The sequence below is a fragment of the Pelophylax lessonae genome (assembly GCF_965119305.1).
Source record: "Pelophylax lessonae genome assembly, chromosome: 10".
In the NCBI taxonomy this organism is placed as follows: domain Eukaryota; kingdom Metazoa; phylum Chordata; class Amphibia; order Anura; family Ranidae; genus Pelophylax; species Pelophylax lessonae.
The window spans coordinates 154,899,678-154,918,874 of NC_138777.1; the positions used below are offsets into that span (position 1 = coordinate 154,899,678).

Sequence of the window (19,197 nt, forward strand, 5' to 3'; positions counted from 1 at the left end):
TAAAATCTGAAACTACAATAAAAACTAAAAATAGTCCATAATTCTGAAGCAGTATAGAAAAAAAGACTAGGAATAATAGTCCATGTAAGGTGCAATGAGACCCAATAGAGATCCAGAGGAGCCAGGTGCAAACAAACTTTGCCCCCCTTTCTGGGTACCCCCAAAAGAAATATTTTGCAGATTTCCTTGACGCTCACAAAAGAAGTCCAAGGGCTGGAAACCAGCGAAGATGTCCCCCCACCTCAATAATGGGTGAGGGCAGAACTTCATGCTGAAGGGGTATTGTCTGCAGGTCCGGAGAAGCTTGCTCTAGGCTTACCAGACCAAGGTTGCTTGGAACCTCCTGGGAAAGATTTGAAAGATCTACTTCCCTTATTCTCTGTCCCAGGAGCACAAAACAATTTTCTATGGGCTGAGGAGGGGGGTGCCCATCTGCAACGAGGCTCCTTCCCTTTCCTTGACTGTGGCAGGAAGGTACTCTCCCCCCCCCCATGTTTGCCCCTAATAATGTCATCCAGGGTAGCCCCAATCAGGCGATCGCCTTGAAAGGGCAGATGAATGAGAGCTTTCTTGGAGGCTTGGTCTGCAGACCTATTCTTAAGCCACAGCAGTGCAGTGGGGGAGATGTGACCCTGAAGCTTGCTGAAAAGATCTTTCCTGCATCCTCTGCAAGGGGACCCCCTATGAAGGTAGTTCACATGTTTTGGGGAGACCCTGCTGTGCACTAGGACCCCCCTGCACTATACCCACACTGTACAGCAGGGCATGCACCTAGGGGATCTACTACACTGGGACCCCTCCAGACTACCAGGGCGGGACACACACTATTCCAGGACCCTTAACAGAGTGGGGATAGCGGGGGAGACCCCAGGGGTCTCTGTTGCATTCTCTGCCATGGGACCCCCACCAGACTCTAGATTCAGACAGGGGGGAATGGGAGTGGGGGAAGCCCAGCTTAATGAGGGATTTAAGGATCGGAGGAGGGAATCTGCAGGCAGGTCTGACCGTCCCTGGAGGTTACCCACGTCCACCCCAAAAACAAACACTAAAAGGGTAGAGGGGTGACTGTATTTACACTTACTTCCACGGTGCGGGTAATGCTCCAGACAGTACTCCTGACAGATCAATAAGTAAAACAGTGCAGCGCTATAACCTCTAAAATCTGAAACTACAATAAAAACTAAAAATAGTCCATAATTCTGAAGCAGTATAGAAAAAAAGACTAGGAATAATAGTCCATGTAAGGTGCAATGAGACCCAATAGAGATCCAGAGGAGCCAGGTGCAGATAGAAGCAAAACACACACCCTCCACCTTCCAGAGTGGCCTCTCACCTCAATTCGCTAATATACTGGCATTGCATACATATCGCATGGACAAATCGCAGAACTCCGGCTTCTACCGCTCTTAACAGTCATCGATGGTAAACGATTCCCCAATGAGCTCAAAATTATATAGACAGCCCAAACACTCACACTCCTGTAAGGATCCCTCCGATAGCCAGAATGGCACCAAGGAAGAAAAATCCAAGATAGTGTAATACTGTTTTTATTGGGAACTCAAAGACACATAAAATAGCCTCTTACTTGAATAAAAAACGGATTGCAGCATGTCACCACAATGGGTCAGGACAGCGAGACTCACTCGGTCCTGCTCGATCTCCTCCGTGTCAGCGGGTGACGTCAGACGCTTCTCTCCTCCTCCCTCCGCACGCGTATCGCCTCCGTGGGTGGAGGCTTCGTCAGCGGAAATGAGGATTGGTCGGACGTCACCCGATATATCCTCCCCCTTTGTATGTGATTGGCCAGACCTTCTGAATGGTTTCTATGGAGACCCTGACGCCGCAGCGAGAAGGATATCCAGCTCTAGCACTAATCCCGGAAGTGACTGTTAGAACCGAGGGATAAGAGGCAAATTAACCCCTTCCAATCCCAAGAGCAACGTAAAGCGCCACACAAGCTAATCCGAATGACATAAATAGGGAATATATGGCACCATTGGAAACAAATATATTAAAATTATATACAAAATATGATACAAATGCATAAAGCAATAATTTAAACAATTAAAATATAATGAGAAGTACTGAAACGTGTAACGTACTATACCCGCTGACACGGAAGGCACATATTATGGAACCATGTAATAACATATATTAAGAACATGTTACATATATAACATACATCTTAAAACAAACCAATAGGTTGAAATATGATAAACATATCTGTTAAAAATATAAATATACTAAGACCCTGCACATATTATAAACTTAGATAAAAGTCTTCATCGATCGGAAATAAAACAATTTAGATCAAAATCGGTGTTCAGACCCCGGGGTACGGCAACCTTCGTTTCATAAATCCAAAAGGATTCCCTCTTGCTTAATTGTCGAACGAAATTGCCGCCCCTCCAGTGCTTTTTTACCTTCTCAATGCCCCAGAACTTGAGATCCGTGGGGTCTTTATTGTGAAAATTTTTTTTTAAAATGCTGATATAGGTAATGGGGGGATTTTCCTTTTCTGATACACCTAACGTGTTCGGCCAATCTAACCTGAAGGGCTCTAGAAGTCCTTCCCACGTACTGCAACCCACAGCTGCATTCCATCATATAGACGACCCCAGTGGTCGCACAAGTAATAAGATCGCTGATTTTATAATCCTGACAGGCCACCTAAGTAGGGAAGCTGTCGGCCAAGGGACCCCTGTGACTCAGACCTAAGCCTGGTCTTATGTGACCCTGCAAGGGGTTTAACCTTTCGGGTCAGCCTCTGTCCGTGAGGATATGTCACGGGTGACCTAGCGCATAGCTGCAGTCTGCACATGCTCGCTGGCTGGGTGGACCACTGGATCTAGATTATCCAGCCCGTCGGCCAGCCTAGCAGTTGATGGAAGATCTACCGAGAAAAAACAAAAAAGATATAAGGAAGGAGAAAATTGCTAGGACCAGAGATACCAGCCGGAAGCCTAGGTCCTCACTCCTGACTAGACCGATTAAAACTGATTAACTAGAGCAGAGTGGGTTATATACCAGCTGAGGATGGCCCATGGGCGTAGCCAGGTGTTTTTTGTTCTGCCTAGTTCTACTCCTGAAGGAGGCAATATAACCCACTAGTTATGATTTTTGAAGCACTGTGTCCGTCGATGAACGAAAGAGGAAATTTGATTTTTGTCATTACTGTAAAGTCTCTTACTCAGTCTATTGAGGAAAACCAAAATTCATAAATAATTGGTTATAATTCCACCTACAGAAGGGCTGAACATCAGGAAAAATAAAACTGTAGGCCAGTCCAAGGGCTAATAGGACCTACCACTATAACACTGTTGTAAATAAATGGTTTATTGAATTCCACAGACTAGCTTGGTAGGCAAGGCATAAATGATGCATGCCACCCTTCATCATGCTGATATCAGAGGGCTGGGGTGTTTTGAAATATCCCTCTCTACAAAAGGAATGCTCTTAACCACTTAAGCCCCGGAAGATTTTACCCCCTTCCTGACCAGGGGGTTTTATGCGATTTTTTACTGCGTGACTTTAACGGACAATTGCGCGGTAATGCGACGCTGTACCTAAACGAATTTGACGTCCTTTTTTCCCCACAAACAGAGCTTTCTTTTGGTAGTATTTGATCACCTGTGCGATTTTTTGATCATGCGCTATAAACAAAAAAAGAGCGTCAATTTTGCAAAAATAATATTTTTCAAATTTTTTTATATGTAATTCCCCCCAAAAAAATGTAAAAATCAAAATTTTTTAACATTTTCGGCCAATTTGTTTTATGCTACATATGTCTGGTAAAAAAAGAAAAATCGCAAAAAGCATATTTTGATTGGTTTGCGCAAAAGTTATCGCGTTTACTAACAAAGGGAAAGATATTTGTCATTTTTGGTGGGTTTTTTTTAACGAGTAATGGCGGCGATCTGCGATTTTTTTGCGGGACTGCGACATTGCGGCGGACAGATCGGACCCTTGACTGACATTTTTTACACTTTTGGGGTTACCAGTGACATTACTGCAGTAATTAGTGCTATACATATGCACTGTTACTGTAAAAATGACACTGGCAGGGAAGGGGTTAACTGTATTGGAGAGGGAGGGGTTAAGTGTGTCCTAGGGGCGTGTTTCTAACTGTGATTGGACATGGCTACTAGTGTAAAAACAGAGATCAACGGTCCTACATAGTAGAACCGTCTGATCTCTATTTTTACACAGGGGAGAATGACAGGCGGCTTGTTTACATTAGCCGCCTGCCTTTCTCCTTTCCCGGCGAACGATCGCGAGTGACCGGCGGACATCGGGTCCGCCGGTCACACGCACTGACTTGTTAGGGAACGAGCCGAGGCGGGCGTGCTATTGGCTCACAAGCCAGTGACAGGCTAGTGACGTACCGGTACGTCACTTTGCCTGGCCGGGGCTGACTGCCGCAGTATATGTACTTGCGGCGGTCGGCAAGTGGTTAAAGAAATGTCCATGACCTCTCCAGGAATAAGTGTTCACATGGAGCAGAAATTTTACATTCACAGATGGCGAATAGGGGAGAGCTTATTTTTAAATACCGTTAGCGGAAATAAATGGATTATTTCCCTCCACTTAACCTAAATTAAACAAAAAATTGTTTATTGTGGTTGTAGGTCTCCCCACATTCAACACTTCAATTAGGCAATAGCACTATGGTTACAATGCAGACAATGTTATCACTCTTATTCCCTATTGCCTACTAAAAGTAATTCAGTACAGAACTGAAGTTCTTCAGTAAATAGATCAAAGACAGATAAGATATAAAAGTGCCAAAGATGATAGGAATTGCAGTAACCTGTGGACTCACTTTCAAGCGAAAATTTACTTTGTTGTCAATAGTGAAGGGCCTGTCCAAGTCCCACAATTCCTGTAATTCCTTGCATCTCTGGCACTTGTATATCTAATCCATATTTAAACATCATTCACAAGGAATTTATTTCAAACTGCCCAAGTTTACCCCTAACAAGGTTTAGTCATTTACCGTAATTTAGACAATTATTTTTGCACTTCATTATAATCATTGAAACAGTTTCTGAAAGCGAAGGACTTGTAGAATAAAAAGGTCATGTACAATGAATGGTAAGTGCACATTTTTATGTTAGACAATAGTAAAGCAAACCTAAATTTTCTGTAAACATTACATTGCATTTTAGTGCCCACTGAACACAAAGTTTTTATCAATTATTTTGGGAAATAATGGGACTGTGATGCATAAATAGATAACAAATTTTTTTTATTGTGGTTATAAACCTCAGTCACGGAATCTGAGCAAAGCACATATATCTATAGTGTTTACTTATCTCTCTCCAAAACTATATGTGCTTTATCAGCATGAGTCACTTCTGAGAAGTTTTCCAGACACAGGAGATAAATTTGTGTCGGAAGGGAGAGCTCAGAACAGAGCTCGTCTAATCAGGACACAGTTCTTCTGCTGTGTGGAGGGGTGTGTGTTCCTTTCCTCCAATCAGCTCTCACACACTGTAACTGCAGTCTTTCCACCCTCTCTGTGCTCCTGACAGATGAAGAAAGATTTTTAACATGATCTGCCCTTTTGAAGGGGTGTAGAGAGTAGAAGACTGCAGATGAACAAGTACCCCACCGAGCATATGCACATATGCAGTCTCATGAAGTGGGGCTGTATATGTCTGTGGGGCTGTATATGTGAATGCATTTGTACTGGGAATGTGCTGCACAGTGCACTCCTAGCTTAAAGAATAAATTTTTACTGATGCACAACAGTGCTAAAAAGGTACATTTCAAATAAGTTACCAAAAAAAAAAAAAAATCAAAAAATTATAAAAAATTAAAACAGTGAGAAGCATTGTAATTAGCACATCTGTATTGCTGACCTCACAGCGCACACCATGGACATCATCGCTATGGAGCTGCTAGTGTGAAAAGGTCTTAATGAGGTACTACAGTCCACCAAACTTTTAATTTGACATAGCTTAGACGTTATAAGATGCCCCCCGGACACAGCGGATAACTGATCAGTGTACCAGCCTGCTCCCTGTACCATGTGATCGCTGTGACCAATCACAACAGATCACGACAATTGCAATCACAATGCATAGCTTTGATTCATGCCATTCATTGTGTACTATTGTGGTGATCACTGATTGTTCACAGTAAACACATGGTATAGACAGGGCCAATCACAGCTAATCACAACAATACACACTAAATGAATCTATTTCATTCAGTAAAAATGGTTGTTTAGAACAGTGATATTCTGTTATAAGCAATCATAGTGTGTAAAAACAAAATCCTGATCACCTCCACAGAGTAGTACAGTGTTACTATGATAACACTATTGCTCTGGTTACTGTATGTAAAAAAAATGCAAAGTAAAAATTAAAAAAAAAAAAATTAAAAAAGGTTTTTTTTTTTTTTTTTTTACATACTATCACCAGTCAGTGTCCCTGATAACTGTCACACCAGTTATATGATGACACTATACTAAACTGGTAACAGTATGTAAACAATATTTTTAAATTTCTTCATATTCCAAACAATTGTGACCAAAAATTACAACTTCAAAAACGTTGCTTGCCTCTTACTAAATACCTTGTACTGTCTACATTTATTTAGCACAAAATAAAAAATAAAAAAACAGTGATTAAATGCCAAAAAAGAAAGATCTATTTGTGTAAAAAAAATAATATTTTAATTTAAGTGCAGGTGTTGCATGACTGTGCAATTGTCATTCAAAATGTGACAGTAGTGAAACCTGAAAATTGGGAGGGCAGGAAGGGGAGAAAAAAAGTGTCTGGTATTGAGGTGGTTAAAATGTGTTCATTGTTACTTCAAGTACTGGCTGTTGGTTAAAAAAGGAAAAAAATGGAAAACAAAATCCACCAAAGATTTTGGAAGATGCAGGCGTCCTTTATGTTAGTCAATGCACATTATAAGGCGAAAATATGTGTCCTTTAAATGGGATCCATATTTTCACTGACTCAGTTATTCCAAGATTTTTGCAAGCAAAATATTAGAAAGCATGTTAAGCTGAATAAAATATGCAGAAACCAGCTGACTCCAAAGTAAAATGCATAGTGACAAACACTGATAGTAAACTGTCCATGCAGAAACAGGTTAGAAGGTATTTAGTTGTAAACCTAGATCAGTCTGGTTTGACAAAGATTAGAACATCTTCAGCTTTATGCCCATGTCAGAAAGCACTTTGACATCCCTGGCTTGATTACGTTCGTTCCACACTTCATAAAAAAAAATGAGAAGCTTTCTTTTGTAAAAGGGTAGTGAAGAGAAATGTTAATGGCTCCACGTGTTAGAAACAAAGATAGAAATTCCATCACGGGGAATTAAAGCATGCACTAAGCTGTTCACAGCCGAGCAGAAAAGGAAAATAAAGTGTAAGCCTCTCCAGTAAAACATATCACAATGAGGAATGATAATTAGAGATCCTTGGCTATTAGTCACATGGACATAAACCTCCTCTGTAAAGATGTGTTAGATCACAATAAAAAGAAGAGTAAGTGCCCCATATGCAAACAAATGAGCCTGTGTATAAACAAAAACAAAGCTTAATGAAGGTTACTGAATGTCAATCCACAAGCCATAAATTTATAACAAAATTGCTATTGTGCCTTACTTTCTCAAAGAGGTTGAAAGGCTTTTATAGAGGGATAGCAAGCCAAGTGTGAAAATGTCAGACTGAGCAAATCACTGTAAAAAAAGGCTGAATGAAATTGTGTTGCATTGAGAAAGAATGTTCTATGGTATAAAGGATGTCACAGAAGCAAGGCAAATAAAACAAGTAAATATACAACCTTCACAGCAGACGTCATATTTGTATACCAACAAAGTTATCGGGAAAACCCTGTTTAGTGTTGGGTTGAACTAATGCATCTGTAAACAGAATGCATTACAGTATCATAACAAATACATTGAACCCATATTTTCTTTCTTTGAATATAGTTAATTTATTTTAACCAGGTATGTCTTTATCATTTTGAATACCTGGTACCTTGAAAGTCCCACTAGCCCTCTTGTCCTATTCTTCACCCTTCGGGGTACGCTGTTTCTGTTTCTTTCTTCCTCTCTTACCCTTTTTCTCTTTTTTTCCTACCCCCTTCTTTCTTCCCCCGTACCTGTTTTCCTTCTCCTTGTCCCATTCCCCCCTGTCCCTTTTGGTCCTCCCCCCCTATTTTGCTCCTCCCCGTCTTCCTCTTTTTTCTCTTTTGTCCTTTTCTTTCTTTTTTCTTTTTCTTCCAACCCCAGCACTTACCTGCACACCTCAGGTTCCAGTTGTGGGTTTCGTTTTCGGGAGATCTTCCCCAGCATTTAATATACAAATTAGGGATGTGGTACCTTTTGTTTACAATGTTTACTACAAACACACTTTCAATTTGAGTTAATTTATTTTACATTTTCACCACAACTTCTCAAAATAAAGTTAGTTTAAAAGGCCAACTGAACAAAAGCCAGTGGATTAAATGAACAGATATTCTATAAAATAATTCCGATAACTTTCTTGTCCTTCCAAGTGTTCTCCAACTTTTATCTTTTCTGCCCAAGTTCTCCGCACTACTCAAGGTGCAGCTACAGCAACCTCCGCACTAAAGGTGCAGCTACAGCAACCTCCGAACTACTCAAGGTGCAGCTACAGCAACCTCCAAACTACTCAAGGTGCAGCTACAGCAACCTCCAAACTACTCAAGGTGCAGCTACAGCAACCTCCAAACTATTCAAGGTGCAGCTACAGCAACCTCCGAACTACTCAAGGTGCAGCTACAGCAACCTCCGAAGTATTCAAGGTGCAGCTACAGCAACCTCCGAACTACTCAAGGTGCAGATACAGCAACCTCTGCACTACTCAAGGTGCAGCTACAGCAACCTCTGCACTACTCAAGGTGCAGCTACAGCAACCTCCGAACTACTCAAGGTGCAGCTACAGCAACCTGCGAACTACTCAAGGTGCAGCTACAGCAACCTCCAAACTACTCAAGGTGCAGCTACAGCAACCTCTGAACTACTCAAGGTGCAGCTACAGCAACCTCTGCACTACTCAAGGTGCAGCTACAGCAACCTCCGCACTACTCAAGGTGCAGATACAGCAACCTCTGCACTACTCAAGGTGCAGCTACAGCAACCTTCGAAATACTCAAGGTGCAGCTACAGCAACCTCTGAACTACTCAAGGTGCAGCTACAGCAACCTCTGCACTACTCAAGGTGCAGATACAGCAACCTCTGAACTACTCAAGGTGCAGCTACAGCAACCTCTGCACTACTCAAGGTGCAGATACAGCAACCTCCGAACTACTCAAGGTGCAGCTACAGCAACCTCTGAACTACTCAAGGTGCAGCTACAGCAACCTCTGAACTACTCAAGGTGCAGCTACAGCAACCTCTGAACTACTCAAGGTGCAGCTACAGCAACCTCCGCACTACTCAAGGTGCAGCTACAGAAACCTCTGCACTACTCAAGGTGCAGCTACAGCAACCTCCGAACTACTCAAGGTGCAGCTACAGCAACCTCTGCACTACTCAAGGTGCAGCTACAGCAACCTCTGCACTACTCAAGGTGCAGCTACAGCAACCTCCGAACTACTCAAGGTGCAGCTACAGCAACCTCCAAACTACTCAAGGTGCAGCTACAGCAACCTCCGCACTACTCAAGGTGCAGATACAGCAACCTCTGCACTACTCAAGGTGCAGCTACAGCAACCTCTGCACTACTCAAGGTGCAGCTACAGCAACCTCCGAACTACTCAAGGTGCAGCTACAGCAACCTCTGCACTACTCAAGGTGCAGATACAGCAACCTCCACACTACTCAAGGTGCAGATACAGCAACCTCCGCACTACTCAAGGTGCAGCTACAGCAACCTAAACCACAGAACTGTTTTGCTAAAACCTAAATTATTATTTTTTTTTTTTTAACCAAGCTCCTTACCCCTGGAAAATAACCAACTGGTTACATGCAATAATGAAACACAAAATAACCATTTTACAATCCTTTATTTATCATTATTTGTATTTGTTTAAAAGCTAAGCCCGGGAGAAAATAGCACACTTAAAACTGTGCCTCAGTTTCTTCCACCTTTTGGCATTTTCTCTCCTCTATTATGCCAACCCCCCCTTAATCTTCCTCCCAGATCTGTAAGCTGGAAAGCTGCCCTCCCCCTAAAGCTCATCCCTTCAATAAAGATGCCTCAGTCCTTTTTTTACAGTGCATACCTCAAACAACCTTGTCTCCGCAGCAGCAGGAAGAGAGGAATAGAAGCGCCAATCGCTTGCCACACGCCACTCTGAAGGAGAAAGAACGGCCGTGCTGTCACTAGAGGCTGCCCGCTGCATACTGCCAAATGCGGCTACTAGAAAACGGCCACCGCATCTGAGCAATACATTGGTCCACCGAAGCATAGCTGCCGGTCTCCAGGAAAATGGTTGAGCGGCCACACATGAAGCCTCAAGAAAATGGCAACGCCTGCGAGCATGCGAAGCACCAAGGGCGGTACACCTCAGGGAGCCCGCTAGAGACCCCCCATGGCACACAATACTCCCAGGCTGACGTCTGGCTGCACAGGCACACGGTGACTAGCCTTTACACCTGCCAATGATGACCAGCCATCATTTAAATTAACCACCCCTGGACACCCCATCGGGGGGAAGAAAGGGGGAGGAAGAGAGCCCCCCCTTTGTGAGGATAAGCAAAATTTGGGGGAAGGCAGAGCATCGTCAAGACCACTGACCCCGGGGGAGGACCCGCACTAACCCCTAACTTCCCAAGGGAGAGAAGGGGTTACTCATCATACCATTGGAAACTTAACGGGGGTCACTCCATGCAGGTCACCTCCTTATTCTGGAACAAGGGGTGCTACGGGCTCGAGGAACGCTATGACTCCAGCCGCAACAATGTCATGCCCGTCCGTGCGGGATGTCCCACTCGCAAGCCTGTCCCTCCAGTGGGATCATGTCACGGCCGACCTAGCCCGGAGCTGAGGCCTGCACGCGCTCGCTGACAGGACTGGGGTGACCATAAGGATCTAGGCTATCCAGTGCGTTGCCCAGTCCGGCATTTGATTGTAGTTCAAAATAAGAAAATAGCAAAACGGAAAAAAATTCAGTTTAAAAATTAGAAAAAAATGCCATTACCAGAGATCCCAGCAGGGAGCTAGGCCCTTACTCCTGACTAGGCAGAAAAAAAAACTGAGATCCTAGAGCAGGAAGTGGAAACTTACCACCTGGGACTGTCCCATAGGCATAGTTAAGCTTTGTTAGCCTTTTCCCGCCTAGTGTCCTACTCCTAGGAAGCACAGCATAACCCATTCGTCAAATGAAGCTATGACGCTGTGTCCGTCAATGAACGAAAGAGAAAAATGGATTTTTGTAAAATCTTACCGTAAAATCCTTTTCTCTTAGCTCATTGACAGACGTAGTCCTCGGTGATACACCACCTTCGGGTTATGTTGCCTCCACAGGAGCAGGACTAGACAGGAAATTAAAAAGCTCTGGCCACACCCTAGGGGCAGTCCCAGAGGGTATATCCTCTCTCTCTCTCTGCCTCAGCAAATCAGTTATGTGAAAAAGCAGTCTTTAGAGATTTTAACCCAACCCAACTCAAAAACAGAGGGGCGGGGACTACGTCTGTCAATGAGCTAAGAGAAAAGGATTTTACGGTAAGATTTTACAAAAATCCATTTTTCTCTAGCGCTCATTGACAGACGTAGTCCTCGGTGATACACCACCTTCGGGACGTCCCAGAGCAGTATCACAAATGAGGGGTGGGAAAATGAAATCAAATCCCAATCTAGAAGGCCCAACCGGTGCCAACTAGAAGTTTACAATGCTCATCCTTAATGATGAGACTCAACAAAAAAGAGAAAAATTTTTTTTTTTTTTTTTTTCAAACAGAAAAAAACCCTCGAGGTAGACCACCGGTCTCCTCAAATTGCGGCCTGCAAAACCTTGCGGCCAAATGAGGCATCCGCCGATGCCGTCACATCAATTTTATAGAATTTTGTAAAGGTATGTACCGACGACCAGGTGGCCGCCTTACATACCTGGACCACTGACGCCTGATGGCGAAAGGCCCAGGAAGTACTGAGCGCTCGAGTGGAGTGCGCCCTAACAGGGAACGGAGGACTCCGACCCTTAATAGAATAAGCCTGTACCACCGTCTGTCTAATCCATTTGGCAATGGTCGCGGCAGATGCAGGCAAACCCTTTCTGGGGCCATCCGTGATCACAAAAAGTGAATCCGTCTTACGGAATGATTCCGTAGCTTTCAGGTATACCCTGATTGCCCAAACCACATCTAAGGAATGCAACGCATGTTCCCGATGATGCTTGGGCTGAGGACACAAGGAAGGTAGTACAATATCTTCATTCAGATGAAAATCTGAAACCACCTTAGGAAGAAAAGATGGCTTAGGATGAAGTACTACCTTATCCCTATGAATCACTAGGTATGGGGACTGGCATGATAATGCAGCCAGTTCTGACACCCTGCGAGCAGAAGTAATAGCCACCAAGAAGGCCACCTTCTGGGATAAAGTAAGCAAGGGAATCTCCCTGATGTTTTCAAAGGGAGGTTTCTGTAGAACCGACAAAACCAAATTAAGATCCCAGGGCGGAAAGGGCGCGCGGACTGGAGGAGCCAGGTGCCGCACCCCCTGGATGAAATACCGCACCAAGGACTTGGTAGCTAAAGGTTTCTGAAAGAAGATTGCTAATGCTGAAACTTGACCCTTGATGGTGCTCAAGGCTAGCTTCTGCTCAACCCCTTGTTGCAAAAAGGCCAATATTCGAGTCACCGAATAGGTACGTGGAGGAAATCCTAAAGATTCGCACCACGCAATATAAGTCTTCCATGTGTGATAATAGACCTTGCTGGAAGTCGCTTTCCTTGCTTTAATAAGGGTAGGAATGACTGAAGTAGACAAACCTCTGTCCTTCAGTACTTGGGTCTCAATGGCCAGGCCATTAAACCCAGCGACTGTAAAGCATGATGGTAAATTGGTCCTTGAGACCACAGACACTCCCTGAGACGAAGTTCCCACGGAACGTCTGCGACTAGCATGTCCAAGTCGGCCAGGCCGGCTTGAGGAGGCCAGCCTAGAATTTCTAGGACCACTGGCGCTGATAGAATCTGAACCAGGCGTCCCTAGAGGTATCTGGCCCCGACCATCCGAGAAAGTCTGGTCGTTTTCTGTTCCCACACATTTATCAGATACCTGATTGTTATCAGGAAGGGTGATCTTTTCTGGTTGAACCTCAGGGACCGAAGTCACCCGACTAGAGGCTACTTGGCCTATCTGGTCAACCAGATCCGATTCCTGTGAGGTATAGGGACTAATCTTAGGAAAAGGTAAAGGAAAAGATCTATTCAGGGAACGGTAACTACCGCTTCCTGTAGTACTTAAATGTTGGAAGGGAAGAATCGCACCGGTAGTAGTGGTTGAAGCTCGATCTAATATCCTGAATACCGGTGAAAACGTCCCCCCACCCTGAAACCGGGTGGGGGCGCACCTTCAGGCTGTGTACTCCTTTGCTTCGGGTTTGGCTGGGTTGGTCCTCTGCTTGTCCGACCAGCCCTTCTTGAACCCTCCTGGAGGAGTCTTGCCTTTCCCGCTAGTACCAGCCGGGCGCCCTTTATGGGCGGTAAAGAAAGGTCCTCGCTTGTTGCGAGGTCCCTTCTTACTCCTAACTAGACAGAAAATAACCGATTTGCTGAGGCAGAGAGAGAGAGGATATACCCTCTGGGACTGCCCCTAGGGTGTGGCCAGAGCTTTTTAATTTCCTGTCTAGTCCTGCTCCTGTGGAGGCAACATAACCCGAAGGTGGTGTATCACCGAGGACTACGTCTGTCAATGAGCGCTAGAGAAACTATGTTTTAGGTTTTCTCTGAATTTGGTAAAGCTGGAGGCTTGAAGACTTCAAAGTGCATTGAGTGGGATGGAGTTTTCAGTCTTGTGTGCAGGTTTTCCAGAAATTTTGCAGGTTGTGTGTGTCCAGGTGCACACATTTGTTTTAAGGCAGATTTGAACATAGCTCAGGGAAGGTGGAGTAGGAATTGGCATTGTAGCAGTTGCTGCAGCCAGGAGGGAGGTGTGCTCTTGTTTAGGAACCAAGGCTATAACCTTGAGATGACACCCAATGTTGGAGAGGTTCCAGGTAGTGATTGACCGATATCTTTTTTTTTTGTTGCCGATACCGATATTTTGGTCATCGGATATCGGTATCCGCCGATATTTTCGAAAATTGAAAATTGGACCCCAAACCCCTCCTCTGCACTTAAAAACATTCAAAAAAAGTTTGGCTGTTTTGAATGCTCACATTTTTTAAAATTTGCCGCCGAGTACCAGGAAGTGATGTCATGATATCACTTCCGGGTTATTTACATGGAGACCTGATCAGAGCCGAATGCAGCTTTGATCAGGTCTTCTCTTCGGCAGCCATGCAGGTAGGATGCCCGGGTATCCCGGTGGGACGGGAGACCCGGGCGAGCCGCAGAAGGTGGCGGGAGGGGTAAGACGTCCCCACCCGCCTCTTGTAATGACAGCCGAGCGGCTTCTCAGCCGCATCGGTTGTCATTACAAGACAGCTGACCGTCGGCTATGGACGCCGGTACCGGGGTGATGCCTCTAGCTGCAGGCATCACTCCGGTACAAGCATCTTTCCCGAAATATCGGCAATAAAGGTAACCTCAGGGGCCAATTCCGATATATTGGGGAAAGTACATATCGGCCCCCGATAATTGGTCGATCCCTAGTTCCAGGTCAGTAGACAGAGAATTGGGCCAGCTGAGAGAGTTGGGGAGACCATAGCAGAGACAACTAGGATAGAGTGTCCTGAGGACCAGAGATAACTGAGTCTCAGAGAAGTGAAAAAGCCTGGAGAGTCAGTAGAACACCTTCCTAGAGGCCAGGAGTGGGCCTGCGCAGCATGGTACTGTGACCGAGGCAGAGTGAGCTTTGAGATCCAGGTGGCTTGGCATTTTTTTGTTTGTTGCATTTTTTTTGTTTTTTACTGGAGAAGAACCCGTGTGGGTGTATGAACTACGATTTTGTTATTTTAATAAAAGTGGGCTACCAGGCCCTAAACCTGAAGTTCCTGTTTGTTGTGAACGCTCTAAAAAATGCATCTACCAGTGAGCTAGACATCCCCCATATCACAAATTTTAATATACCAAAATTCTGTGGGCTACAGCGGATTAAAGCCTAGATGTCCAACATTTCTCCTCTAACTAGAATTACAATCTTGCCCGACCGTACCAATTAATATTAGAATGAGGCCAGGCTGAAAGGTTAGTGTGATTTTGAGGGGATCAAGAGAATCCTGGGATGAGAACAGGGCACAAAGAAAGAAAACCTGGAATTATCAGTGTAAACTTAGAATTGTATATAATGTATGTGGATGAGAGTGTTCATAAACTGGTGGAATTTTATGTGTTTTTGCATTTGTGCACAGAGAGAGTTCTACATTACTATAGGCATTATTTAGTAAAAAGTATAATAAATTATTTAGCCACAATATATCACACTTTTGCATTGTGGCTAAATAATGTATTTCCATGCAAATGTCCTTGTTTGAAGATAGTCTTTTACACTGTGTGTTATGCTGTAACATTGGTACTTCATATAAAAGTGAAGTTGTGCTGTGCATATACATTAAAACACACAGATTTACCATGTGCAATATTTCCATTGACCAATATAAAAAAACATCAAAACAAAAGGAATTTTGTAATATTATAAAAGTCCCGAAATGAAGTCCGTTCACACCGATAATTCAACACCAGTGCAAAAATAGATATGAATAAAATATAGTGTCCAACAAAATATTCAAAATAAACCCTCTCAGTGACAGTAAATTCTTTCACCACCAAGTGTGATATCCTCCACCAAAACAAGATTGCCTGCTTAACGGAAAGATTGACCTCAGCAGGTCAGCAGCGCTTATGGCTTAAACCCAGCCAGGGCCGTGTGTCTCCGGAGGGGTTAACAGACTGGTTGAATCTTCTTTGCAAATATCCGGCAAGTAGTCCAACTTCAAAACCTCAGACTACTTGCAGGATATTTGCAAAGGAGATTCAACCAGTCTGTTAACTCCTCTGGACATGACCTCAAACTAACTGTAGGAAAATTCAAAACGAATCCTAGAAAGTATTTTACTGAAAGGGTAGTTGAGGCTTGGAATAAACTACCAGCAGAGGTAGTGAGACAGTCGACAGTAAATGGCTTCAAACATGCTTGGGGCAAACATAGATCTCTAGTCCGATAACAAGCTAATGAAAAAAAAACAAAGCACAAAACCAAAAAAAAAACCCAAAAATGGGCAGACTCGAACTACTCAGTCTTTTTCAGCTGTCACTTTTCTATGTTTCCATTGTGATGTACATTACACACCCGACTGCTATACTTTGTACCCTCTAACACATAACACACTGCCAGCCAGCTCACCATGTCCCTGAACAATAAATTGCACCCAGCTACCCGTCATTTGTCCCAGTGTCACCAGTGCTGCCAGAACAGTGTCCCTGACTGCAGTGACACCAGCACCAGTGTCCTAATCACCCTCATACCAATGTCCTGATCACTGCCATACCAATGCCCTGATCACCATCACATTAGAGTCAACAGAGCCAGTGCCCCTAATGCAGGGATGCCAGATTGCTATACAACAGCACCAGTCGTATACGTGTATCTTCCAGGTTTAGGAAGGAAAAGACAGCCAGCTGGAGTTCCCTGAATGCGCAACCAATATGGAGAGCAGGGGAAAAATTGTGTGGCACCTTGTACCACCCCTATTCCATCAGGGATCACCTCTATGTGGATAATTTTTATACCAGCCTTCCACTATTCTGCCACCTTTATCACCAGAAAACATAGCCTGTAGCATGGTTCGACCAAATCGAAAGGGTTTCCCACAAAGACTGGTCGCCCCATAGCTGAAAAGGAAGGAGTCAGACAGTTTGGGGAATGAAGAAATTTTGGCCCATAAATGGAATAAGCGGGATGTGTATGTCTTTTCCTCCACCCACCAGGACACCTCAGTGGAAATCCAAGGCTCGGTTCAGACAAAAAAAGCCTGATTGCATACATGACTACAATCAGTTCATGGAAATGCAGATTATAACGAGAAAGCGATGCAGCCCTATCTAGCCACCAGATGATCTTTCCATAGGTACAAAAAAAAAAAAAATGTCAATATACAGTACAGTACATTTCCAATTGGCTACCTACAACTCCCACATCATAATTTCACAGAAACACCTGGCTCCTGCCTAAAGACATAAGGAGGAGATTTTAACAACCCTTACCTATTAGGAAGGTCCTGCACCTTAACACCTTCACTCTGATGCAGGTTGCATGAAAGCCATTTTCCCAATATTATCCCTCCTACTTAAACAGGACGAAAACCCCCCAAAAATGGCTGTGTATAAGAAAAATCTGTGACATCTGATACTGTTGTTTCCCATGTCCCTTACAACCTGGCTTCTATAAAGGAGACTGCTTCCACCGCTACCATACCTCACTATGATATTAGTGAAGGTGCGGTGAAGAAACTTCGCGTGTGACTACCTGCTATTTCCCTGTGTATGACATCATGTGCACTGGCCATGTCCAGCATTTTCAACCACATTTCTTCCTGTTGCCTGGACTGATCATTTGCCTGCATACTAACCATGCCTTTTCCTTCCACCTTAACTGACCTCAAGCCTGTTAATTGGCCACGTTTTATACCTGTACTTCTCTCTTGCTACTGTAGTAGTGGGATTGAAGACAACGCAGGGTTCTCACGCAGAGTGAGGGGCTTCAGACAGAGTAGTGTTGTTTCTGAGTGGAGAAAACTGTTGATTTTCTCTTGGTTTTGTAATTTCCAGATCATGTTCTGGAGTCTTTCAAAGAGCTTTGGGTGGAAAGAAGCCTCCACCCCTGTGTCCAGGTCTTTCCTGACTGAGAACCTAAGCCTGATGTTTCTGCCTGCCGCCTGGACCAATACTTTGGCTATTTGCTGACCGTGTCTCTGTCTGCTGTCTGTACTGGCCCTGGCCTGTTTCTGGACCATTTTTATGTCTGTTGCCTGGGTCAATCTTTAGGCCATTGCTCACCACAACGCTACTTGGCACCAGTACTGACCCATCTACAGGTGTCACTGGCTATAGCTCTGCAACAAACCAGTCCCATCCATCCTCTGTGGACAAATGCACTACTGAAACCACAGATGCATTTTTTGTTTACCCTTTGTTCAGTCTCCTGTACTTCCTGGCCAGTGAACATAGCATTGTGTTATAGGGACTGCCACATACCAGTAGGTTAGGCCTACTTGGTTTTTAGGGACAGAGACTGCTGTAGGTGAAGCTACACTATGCTTTATTCATTGACCACTCTTACAGAAGCGACCAATACAGTATATTGTTTTTTTACAGTGTTGGTTGATCTTTTGTAATACACAAGTTGAAATGTTGGGTACATAATCAGTTGAAACACTGAAAAGGTTTTACACATGTGGTATCCCTATACTCACAAGGCCTAGCGGATTGTGTATTTGGGGGTAACTGTGTACTGTAAAGTAAACTCCAAAAACACTAAAAACAGAAAGAAACAAGGGCGAAAAGGCCTAATGCATTACCAAAGACACCTTAAAAACGTATTATAATAGCCAAAAGCATACTCCCAAATCTACAAAATATAAGGCATGTCATGTAAAACGTCAGTGATGCATAATTTTGGAAATGCTGACGCGTTTCGGGAGGCACGCTCCCTTCATCAGAGCTGATCCAATCTATTGAGGGCGCCATTTTTATATGCTATTCATAAGTCTAGATCCCTCCCCTCCACACCAGCACTGGGCAGGACCATACACTGGTGAGGTCATAGGGGGACATGTGTCCAACCCCAAAACCAAAGCAAACGCACATGCTTTTGAAGTATAGCTGGCAGCAGGAACGATTTGGATCAAAACAGGCACAATTATATTTGTATGGCTAAAGGTAAACCATCTTTGTATTTCAGCCACTATGGTATAATATCTACTAAAAGCATGCTCTTAGCAATAACATCTTGGGATCGCTGTGACACTGCTTCTAGCAACATGACATAAGAATTCAGCCTTTGTTTGCCTTTGTTGTTGAGGGTGGACACATGTCTCCACATGACCTCACTGCTGTTTGGTCCTGCTGACTGTAGAGGGGAAGGATCTAGACGTATGAATAGC

General features: G+C 44.0%; 1 protein-coding gene across 1 annotated transcript in view; it reads right to left on the reverse strand.

The window, feature by feature from the left end:
• PC (pyruvate carboxylase) overlaps positions 1-19,197 on the reverse strand; it is a 674,712-nt gene that overhangs the window by 624,848 nt on the left and 30,667 nt on the right. The gene's annotated exons all lie outside the window — the stretch shown is intronic.